The sequence below is a fragment of the Hyposmocoma kahamanoa genome, unplaced genomic scaffold (assembly GCF_003589595.1).
Source record: "Hyposmocoma kahamanoa isolate Upper Pololo Valley unplaced genomic scaffold, ASM358959v1 81, whole genome shotgun sequence".
NCBI lineage: Eukaryota > Metazoa > Arthropoda > Insecta > Lepidoptera > Cosmopterigidae > Hyposmocoma > Hyposmocoma kahamanoa.
Window position 1 is genome coordinate 7,675,510 of NW_020654080.1, and position 11,659 is coordinate 7,687,168.

The following is an 11,659-nucleotide window of genomic DNA, read 5'->3' on the forward strand; positions in this document are numbered from 1 at the left end:
TATACCTATTGGCTTTGAATGAGCTAGGCAGGCAGATAATATTGTATTTACCAATGATGTTTATTCATAGTTGGGGAATTAACGTAAAGCCCCTAGCAAAGTCGCTATCAGTTGCAAAATACATTTCAGTTTGCTTTGACCCAGAGACCTCCCGTTTATTATTTATAATTATTATATTACTAAAAAGAAACACAAATTAAGTAAAAGAAAAAAAACAATACAGTCGAGTTGTTGAAATTATTGATATTATTTTATTTACTTTTCCTTGCGGAAAGGCAAAGATCTTTAGACCATTCAGCCTAGTCAAGTGCATAGATATCGTTGAGCCTACTCTTTTTTATATTTTTTTAATTCATATGGTAACCTTAGTAATTGTTATAATCATATTATACATCCTCTGTTATTGTATAGTCAGAACACTCTGTTGCTTATTAATCTATGATTTATGTTTTGTCTTGTTTTTACACGCGTCATTGTATGTTGCAAAACGAGATGGATAGTGTGAAATTTTGTATATTATTTCGCGATTGTCAAATACTATAATGCCCAAATTAAACAAAAACCACAACATTGCTTGCCGAATCAACGTGAATAATTAAAACTTTCAATTTGTGTTCACACAATTAGTCAAATAGCGAAATGTGAGCATCTACTACTACTTCTACTAGCGTACTAAATACAGCGTGTGCATGGAACGCCGCATTTAGTACGCTAGTATATAGATATCGTTGGAATGGACGCAACGTTTACGACAAAGAATCCATCAAACGATACTACATTTTATTTGAGTTGTATTTTATAAGTAACGACAAGATTTTTTTTAAAAGGGGATTTCTAAGATTACAATACGCAATAGATCAAAATTTAATATTGAACATTTTTTTTTTTCGTTTATGCTTTTATTCCGCAAGGTATTTTTGACCAACACAATACATAAATTATATTTAGATTACATTACTTCTGTCTATTAACAATATTTACAATTGTATGCTGCCAATACAAGATCATTGTCTTAGGAGTTTTTCAAACAAAAGACATTTATTTAAACATTTCACTGTATGTCTTTGTTACCAATTTATTTCATAATTAACTGTCATTGAGTATTAACAAAACATAACATTTTGCAAGTTGTTATACAGGAAAACACTTTATCTTTATTGGCTTACCATTTATTTTCCTTCTAACCGCTTTCTAGGAATACCAGTGTCAATTATCTTCTAGCAAAACAAGCGTAATTTGTATTTATTTATTATTATTTTGCGAAACAAAACCACTAGTGGGTTATATGCGTCTTGTATGTGTTAATTACTCCGATATCACTTGTTATAATAAGAATTATCTGAGAAATAACAGACTGGTAGCGTGGCGTTTATATGACCAGTAGATGCGATAACCTAAACCGCTACAGTACGTCCACTTGTACACTCCTGTTGCTCATGTACCCCGCGTATCTTAATTTATTGTACATATTTTTAATGTGATTTCTTGGGGAATTCTTTCATGTTTATATTAAATGGTGATAAATATTAAATTGTGTTCAACGTGTTGAGTGATTAGCTAATGAATGTGCATAAAATTAAAGTTCTAAGTTCGAATGTAAGTGTTATATATAATAGTAACGTTTTAAACTCCATTTTCTTTTTGTTAGTGTTGTGCTTACGTTTGTCAACGATTTCATCATCAGTACAGATGTCGAACGAAGATGGCGCACGTTCCTCTGTTCATCCAGATCGACAATTAGATCAATGAATCATTTTATTCATCTCAATTAAGCTGTCATTTTTAAAAGTCAATAGCACCAAACCACATATCGATATTATACCTTTATTAAGAGATTTCGAAACTTTAATTATGATTGATGATATAGGTAATATATTCCCGGGCTATAATTAGACTATTGTTACCATTGGCCGTACAATGGCGCGTGTACCGAGGTTAAGATTCTCGTAAGAGTACCGCGTGTTATGCTTGAATAGTATTTTTTTTTAAATTTGAAGTGAATACTCCGTCTCAACTTCTTAGCATACCATTAATCTTGTCTCGTTAGACGAAGGACGTTGTTTTTTAAGTTATTGTAAGAATTCACGGCAATCGCACAAGTAGCGGTCATCTCACATGTCTTGCATAAACTACTCATCACATTCATCATTATTAAAGGTTTTTTGCGATAGGCATCTTTTTGCAAAATCACACAATATTTAGTACGCTCAGCGTCAAATGTAGTTGAACGGTATTCCATTTGTTAAGTAAAAGCAACATATATTTTTTAAAGAATCGTCAGTTTTATACAACGTACAAAGGCGTTATACCTACAACATGCAGAAGTGAACTTTAAACTTTGCAATTTATCTCTCGTTCTCATCAGCAAGAACAGTGAAACGGAGTTATTACTTTATATAATTAATTATATTTAATTAGTATAAAATCGAAATAACGGAATTGTAACTGATCAACGACTCCTGATGTTGACTGTACAAGCTAAATAATTATAAATTAAAAAAACCGTCGTCATAAGTTTGTTGTCGGTTTAATTTGCAATTCTTACAGGCGGAATATTTTATACAAATATGACTGGGATAACTACTGAGGTACTCCCTTTAAGAAACATCTTCGAAATCAGTCGTGCAGCTGATGTTAAGCGACACGCCTGTCCATAACAATTGCAGTTGCAACTCAGGGCTTTAAAACACACAGATTTGAGGGACACTGCCATTGCGCCCGTCATCCTGAGACAAGTCGCATGTGCTTGTAATTTTAGCACCCTTACCCTGTTGTTTTTGACGGGGGGCATCTTTAAAGAGACTCAGGGATTATGTGGGGACGGAAGAGTCCCCAGTCCAGTCCACACTGGAGGGCCTATCCCACTGAAACCCCCCGGGTTTGCCTTTCGTTGCCTTTACTAGAAATAGGTAAGGTGGCAGTACTTCTCTGGACGAACTTTTTCACAAAGAGCTCTGCTTGTCGTACAGTCGAATTGATACCCTCGTCCTTTTTTGAAGTCGGTTGAAAATGTCGCTTTCAAGAAGATTAATTACCGTATTTAACGTGCGAAATCCATTTTTACGTTCACAATTTTAACACGCGATGATGCAAAACGTGACAAGAACGAAAATGCAAAAATTTATTACCCACCACGCATATCTGCCATGACAAGACACTACAAAACAAAACAGTCAAGACATGTAAAAATCTTTGTGAAGACTTGGTTGATAATGGTACCTGCCTGAGTGAAGAAAAGATTTCATAGATTTCTCACAGATGGTGCTATGGCAAAAAGTTGTTAAAAAAAAAACAATAAGCTCTCAAACAAGCACATAGAAAAATTCATAAGGTCTGCTGATTAATTCCGTAGCTCAGTTAAGCCGGGTACTCAATTACAGTAACGAGGTTCTAGTGTGTACGCGTGGAACAGTCTTCACTCGCTAGAATGAGTACTTGGTTGTCGTCGGTCAGTCACACAGTCTTCAATGCGAACTGTCATTTCGTCGTCGTGGTTCCGCACGCGATCCGCGTCCACGGAATCACGTCCCCACTATGATTTTTAGTAACATGACATATAACGGTTACAGCTCCGTAGTGAGTACCTGGTTTTACGGTGTGCTGAACACGCAGGTTCGAATCCAGCCGAATCGGAGGATTTTTCTTAGTGTTTGATCTTTTATTAATAATTATAACTGAAGCTGTTACAACTGAACGCTTCAATAATTATACTTGAGGTGTTCGCGTGAGATATTCATACAAGCGCTGCAAGCGGCTTTCTCTGGTGGTGCATGGGTGTTCTCCACCGCAGCTGCCTCATCATGCCGGTCGGCTATGAAATGATAGCGCGAAGTCAAGTAAATGTCTGACTCTAGGTTAATTCAATAATAAACGAGTGGAATATTTAAAAAAAAATGCATCATATTAAAAGTATAATATTGTGACGTTAAATTTTTTGAGGACCTCAGTGGTCGAGTGGCTTGCACACCGGTTTTCTTGGAGTCGCCATCTCAGGTCCCGGATTCGATCCCCGGCCGTATCACTGTAGAGAACAAATTTTTTACATTGCCTCGGGTCTGGGTGTTTGTGGTACAGTCGTTGTTTCCGATTTCCATAACACTAGTACTTTAGCTACTTGCTTTGGGATCAGAGCAACGTATGTGATACTGTCTAATATTTATTTATCAATAAACCTTATATTAGGGGTTAAAGTATGAAATTGCCGTTTTATTGCAATAGGTTCTTTGAATTTTCATAGAATCTTCATGGTTTGAGGTTTTCGAATGAAACTTTTTTCAAATGGTTTCTGTGATTTTTTTTTTTTTAAATTTGAAACATTTGAAGATCGACTTTCAATTGTTTTTGTTATTCAATTTAGACAAGAAAGATGGATACTGCGAAAATTCGAGTGATTTTTGAATACGAGTTCCGACGCGGAACTAACGCGGCAGAAACAGCCCGCAATATCAATGCTGCGTTTGGAGAGGGGTCTACTAATGAACGCACCGTGCGATTTTGGTTTAAACGCTTTCGTGATGGAAATTTCGACTTAAAGAACGAGCCACGAGGAAGACCGCCCACACAGGTGAATAACGATGAATTAAGAGAGATAGTGGAAGCCGATCCTAGTCAAACTACCCAGGAATTAGCGGCATGGTTTAACGTTACCTTACCCACAATATTGACTCACTTGCGTCAAATCAATAAAATAAAAAAATACGAAAAATGGGTGCCTCAAGATTTGACTGATCTGCAGAAAGAAACGCGTGTTGAAACTTGTGTTGCCTTGTTGAACCGGTACAGAAATGAAGGAATATTGGATCGAATTGTAACATGTGATGAAAAGTGGATTCTTTATGATAACCGGAAAAGAAAAATGCAATGGCTGACCCCAGGTCAAATGCCACAACAGTGTCCTAAAGCAAAACTTACCAATAAAAAGGTAATGGTAACTGTTTGGTGGTCTCAGCATGGTGTTATTCACTATAGTTTTCTCCGATCTGGTCAAGCAATAACGGCAGATGTCTATTGTGCCGAACTCCGAACCATGTTGACAAAACTGCAGTAAAACAGCCCCGACTCATGAATCGATCTTCACCATTATTGCTCCACGACAACGCGAGACCTCACACAGCACGAGAAACCATTTTGACCCTTCAGGAACTGCAGTTAGAAACCATTCGTCATCCTCCGTATTCACCAGACCTTGCTCCAACGGACTACCATTTTTTTCGTGATTTGGACAATTATCTACGTGACAAGAAGTTTTCTTCCCAGGAGGCAGTACAAAATGCTTTCACACAGTTTGTGCAGTCTAGATCGTGGAGTCCTATCGCAAAGGCATTAATAACCTTCCCATTACATGGCAGCAATGTATAGATAATAATGGCAACTATTTTGATTAAATAAATTTGTTAAAAATTTAAAAAATAAACAATTTAGATTTTCAGTACAAATCGGCAATTTCATACTTTAACCCCTATTATTACAACTTGGTTGTTTTTAAAAATGTCACCAAGTTGCAAAGCTCGTAAACAACAAAATGAACTCAAATAACCTTTGTCGGGTAACTGAATACCTACTGGCTCTGCTTAAAATTTTTCGAGACTACTTGTGAGGGCGCCACCCATGATTTACATTACAAATATTTATAATTAACCGTTAGGTAATTGACTTGGTGAAATATGCGAAATAGAAACGTCTTATTAGATTTTTAACGACTCCGTCACGGAATGAAATGACGTATTGGTAGCATTAATACAAAGTAGAAGCACATTTAATTAATAGGTTTGTAGATGTTATACGTGAGAATATATTTTAGTAACGCACACACCCACACTCAACATAGCCCCGCACTAGGGAAACCCTGTGTCGCGGGAAATATATTTGTTAATTACATTTGAAAATAACATGTTAGCTGCGGTTGCCAACATCGTGTGCGAGAGCGACAAATCTAATCGCAAAACACCAAACTAGGAAATCCAAATTATTTCGACGTTGTCGGTTGGTGTTAACAGAAACTATACTTGTTTTATGAGAAGTGCAATCCTTTTTAACCAACTTTAAAAAAGGAGGTTCTCAACTCGTCTGTTTTTTTGCATTACGCGATAACTCCGGTTAAATAATTTGTGAACCGATTTGGATGATTATTTTTTGTTGGAAAAAGAGTACCTCAGTACTGATCCCATTTAAATCTGAAGAAAATATTCCATCTCTAAGTCTGGCAAACTAGGGGATGAACCCGTTTTCGCGCACTTTCCGGTAACCGATTTAAATAAAACTTAGCAAATAGGCATAATTCTACAAACTTTTGAGGTCGGTTTTTTAGAACTCTGATTATAAGATTTAAAAATTTAGCGCCCAGTTGCACATAAGTGCGGTTTAATGCTCCATTGTTAATGGTTACTTAGTAACATATAGTATCTTAAGTTTTACTTTGATGAAGTAAATGTATATATATAATATGTATATAGTATATTATATAGACGTATTATGTATTAGTTGGTGCTCGCGACTCCGTCTTCGAGTAGCTACTGTACTATACTAAAGGTTTTCCGTACAAACTTTCATCTCTTATGTCACCTCCATTAAGATTTATTTTTGTTTTTTGTTACTTGTTGTCACAAGTAGCCTTTGGCCTTCTCCTAGGTCCCATCTACATCTATACCAAAATTCATCAATATTGGTTCAGCGGTTTGGGTGCTAAAACGCAACAGAGTTAGTTTCGCATTATAGTATATATATAATATTATAATATAATATTAGTATAGCTAAAGAACGTTTCTGCAACTCGCTATAGAGCTGACTTGCGCATTGTTAATACAATAGTGTATTAACTCAAAAAGTGTATTTTCTCAGAAACGATGAAAAACGAATTATTTACTTCCCGTGAAAGATCATTAAAATTTATGTATAGGTTATAGTTTATTACAGACACTTATACAATTTTCTACTTGCCAAATATATTTAAAAATAAAAAGGAAAAACATATTTCACATTTTTTGAATAAGGATTATTTTGGCCACAACTAGATTACATAAATTCACTCATTAGGAGTTAAGTAGATATCTTTTAATTCTTTCTTACAATATTTTAACGACAATCAAATTTTACGTTCAGTAATGATATAATATTGAATTTCACATATTTTGAGTTACAACACTATTGTAATAGCAGTGACATATACTCGGTGATATCATTGTGCATGTATGAGGTTTTATAAGGAGCATGTAAAATGTCGCACGATGTTCTAAACATGGAAATTATAAGTGATAAATGCGCTGAAGTTGTGTAAATTTATTTTGCGTTTGCTCTGATTGACCTTAAGTAGTGACTGGCGTAGTTCTCAATGAACGGCTTATGTAAATCGGAGTTACCGATGAACAAGTGGCGCCCAATTTGTTTTCATAAGTACTTACAACTGAGCAAAGATGATCGACTCTTGTCTCAGTGTAATACTAAACAATCTCTAAAACTTACGTGTACCTAACTTTATATTACAACGCACGTCGCGTTAATGTTCCGTTTTATATTTGTTATTAGTTTTTTATTACCTATTTACATTCAGTTTTATAGATACGAGTGTGACGATAAGCGTTAAGTGTTGACTTTGTAGGATCTTTGAAACTAAAAGTTAAAATAGTTTGTGGTGTTTTTTTTACTGGTGTGTTGCATGTTTGAGTTTGCCTGGGTTATTTGTAAAAGTCTAACAACCTTGCAGGATTGTATTAGTGACATCATTAACGACAACTTTTGTTCCATTACTTACAAAATATTAATAAATTTACCAAAAATGAAAATACAATACAATACAAAAATTCTGTTATGGATAGGCGTGTTGCTTACCACCAGATTACCCCGTCACTTAGTATTATAAAAAAATAAAAATAATAATTCTTTATTGTACTCCAAAATTGATATAATAATTAAAATAAAAAAAAAGAAATAACCGGTGGTACAATGGGCGGTCTTATCGCTTTAAGTGATTTCTGCCAGACAAGCTTTGGATTGAAATAATTATAACTCAGGAAAAAGAATGGTGTGTGACAATTTAGTAATCAATAGATACAAAATCAATAAATAATTACTTATATGTACATATAATAAATAATAAAACCAATTCACATATATGAATATAATGAACTTTTAAGTTTTTGGTGTACTATCTGATATTTTGTAGATCTGTATCCGTATTCGTATCTGTATCTGTATACACTATCACTAATTCTAATTTCGTTTTTCCGATATTCATTACTTGATGTACAAATTTATACCAAAATTGTCATCACAATCACTATTTTGGTATAAATTTGCAACACAGAAATGTCTTACAGCAGAAGTATCGTTTGTCCGAAAACCTATTATTACAATATTATTATTGCACAATCGTATTCTTTGGGCAGAAGTTTGTTTGGTCTAATCATGTTTCCAGAAACATGAGTTTCTAGCTTGTGATAGGTAACCCCGATAGTAAGGTAGTAAGTTCAAACGTGTGACGCATGTTTTTAACTTTTATTTTTTTACCACACAGATTTACCACCATTTAGAGCGATCTATTTAAATGTTTTAATTTTTGTACGAATGTAAAATCTGGTGGATTATTAAAAGTTATGGAACAAAAGTTGCTGTTTACGATGTTAGTAATATTAGTTCTGTGTAGTTGTTAGTATCTGACAAATAACCCTGTATGTGACAACTTTATGTCGCTTTCGAGTGACACGTCTAAACTTTTAGACTCACCAACCACTCTCTAACGACATCGAGTATATAACCAGAAATAGAGACGAAATGTCATTTAATTTGTTTGAAAACTATTCTGCCAAATCATTACTGTGACAACTGCGCTCCGATTGGCCAGCCCGAATTCGAAACAATTGACGGGTGTCGTCAATCGATTTCAAGTGAAACAATTGACGACACCCGTCAATTGTTTCACTTGAAATCGACCCGTTTAACATGAGCTTTGCTATAATAATGGACAAAAATTGCTAAATTACATATTTGATGATACCGATGAAATGTGATTCTGTTTGTTTTGTAATTAGATGTTTTGCTGTTTTTTCCACACCACCGAATATAACAGCCCCCATTGTTAGAGATATTATCTTTATTACAATGAATACAGAATATTTTTGGAATATACGGAGACGTACATATAGGTCAGTTGTTGGCGCTTTACTCTTTCACTTTTCTAATTTGTGATTTCAGCGCAAACAAGAGTTGATATTTAAAAGTGGTATAAGCCCAATTTGCCTGATGAGATGATGGATGGCCCTTATTTCTGGTTATATACTCGGTATCTAAAGAATAACCAAACATTTTCAAAGATGTTTTGCAACGATTTTGTGTCTCACTTACTATATTAATTTAAAATAGTAACGGTACATCAGCTGGAAAATATATGCATATTACAGAAGTCTTAAGTTGTTTTATAAATATGCGCAACAAAAATATATTTCGTATAAAACTTAATGTGAAACACGCTATAAATATTACACAAGAAAATATATAAAAATTAAAGTTGTCATATCTTCTTAAGAACTATATTATCAGTAAATTATCACTTGTGATACATATAATACATTTGTTGCTATCACTTATCATTAGTACTATAAATAATTGATTTGTTACTGCTTTACTTACGACTGTTATTTCGTTTCGAATATTAGCTCGTGTATGTAGTATAATTATGACTACATTACGAAGTTGTATTTTTTTTCTTTACGGATCTCTGTTCGTGTTACTTCGGTTTCAACCGTAAGTTTCTTATTTATAATATTTTTTCTACTCCTCTACTTTAATTTGTTATTTATAATTTCACAAACCATTTTACAAAGGCGCTCTTTTTAGTTCTGAACCAACATTCTATTTTGTCTATGGTACTTGCTATTGAATTGAAAAATATGATAATAGTTCTTTAAAGAGAACTATAACAATGAGTTTCAAAAAAGAACATCGTGTTTTTTTTATTTTAATTAAAATATCGAGTATGACGCACTCAAACGCTCTGCCTCCTGATTGGTTACTTCACTAATTTCGCTTACCTTATATTGATTTAAACTATCACGATTTTTTAATTTAATATCCCTTCGTGACCATGGACGTTGCAACACGTCCGAAACGTCGAGGTAAATAAAATATTTACGATTAAGAAGTAAGAAGAGGTACACGATTAAGTTCCGATATTAAATTTAAATAATCACTTTAATTTTTGCAGTTGTATAAAGTTTATAGAAGTAAAATTTTATATGAAATGTAATTATTATATGAGACGATGCTATAAAATTTCAGGGCCGTATTCCAGAACTCTACTCAATGCTCAAGTCAGGATCTGAGTATGATTTCAAGCACTGGAAATACGACTCTAATGGCAGGGACTCGAGTATGATTTCGAGTGCTTTAAACCATACTCAAATCCTGACCTGAGCATCGAGTAGAGTTCTAGAATACGACCCTCAGGGTCAATGGATTATTTCTTTATAACTGTCTTCAATGCTCAAGTCAGGATTGCACTGGCAACACAAGCACTGGAAATACGACTCTAATGGCAGGGACTTGAGTATGATTTCGAGTGCTTTAAACCATACTCAAATCCTGACCTGAGCATCGAGTTGAGTTCTAGAATACGACCCTCAGTCACTTTCCGTTAAACGATTTCAATAAAACTGGCAAATAGATGTAATTCCACAAACTTTTGAGGTCTTTTTTTTTGAAAAAAGTTATAATTATTCTTTCCACATACTACTCTGGTCGATGTCTTTTCAAAATGAACACAATTTGTCAATTGTGTTCATTTTGAAAACACTGCAACACGCAGAATAAATTCAAAGTGGTTGACACTGTGTAAAGGGTAGTCGTGTTTACACACATATGGATAGCTCCCGGTGTCACTAGGGCGACCTTGTGCTGTGTGAAATACATTAGCGAGACAATTGAGCGACTGTCAATGGCTGCGCTTTTGTTCATAGTTTTATTCTGGACTTTGTATTTTTGATTTTCCATCGCTGACATAAAAACTGATCGAATAAATAAACTAATAACATTAACATATTTTTATATAGTTATTTATGATAAGGAGGGCAGCATGCGTCCTATGGTGGACGCCAAAATCAATCATAGGCAAATTTTATTGCTATGAATTGTTTCCGGCAGACACGCATTCAATTTTATAATACATCATACTTTTCCTTAGCCGCTCAATACAGTGTGCGCAGTTATTACCACTAATTCCTCATTTATGTCTATGAAGAAACGTCACCGACAAATTACTGGAATAGTCTACCTAATCTTGTATAACTGTAAATTGGGAAAACCAATAATTTGTTTTTATTTATTCTTAAAATGTCGATTACGTTCGTTGCGATAAGGAGTGCAATATATGCTACCTATTTAATGTGAATTGCGATTAGTTGCTTTGCAGCGGAATAGTGAATTTACCTTCAATATAAATCTTCATAGTCTTTAAGTTTTTATTGAATGTCAGGGTGTATCACCACTAAGGTATTAAATTATTTTTTGTGAAATTACTCCACTAGTTTGTTATATTTATTAATTTCATAAAAATTATTATTATCATAATTATTAAAGGAGTAATTTCACAAAAAGTAATTAAATATGGTGGTGAAACATCCAGACGTTCAATAAAAACTTAATTACAATTAAAAGCGACATCTCTAGCCAG

At 34.1% G+C, this 11,659-nt stretch overlaps 1 protein-coding gene across 2 annotated transcripts in view; it reads left to right on the plus strand.

The window, feature by feature from the left end:
• Positions 1-11,659, plus strand: part of LOC113234178 (protein N-terminal asparagine amidohydrolase) — a 72,346-nt gene that overhangs the window by 48,204 nt on the left and 12,483 nt on the right. Inside the window, exon 1 of one of the 2 annotated variants that reach the window (XM_026469461.1) lies at positions 1,406-1,596. The exons of the other annotated variant lie outside the window; for it this stretch is intronic. The gene's annotated coding sequence lies outside the window, so the exon portion shown is untranslated. Of the gene's footprint in view, positions 1-1,405; positions 1,597-11,659 lie in introns of those variants that run through there. 2 annotated transcript variants of the gene reach the window in all.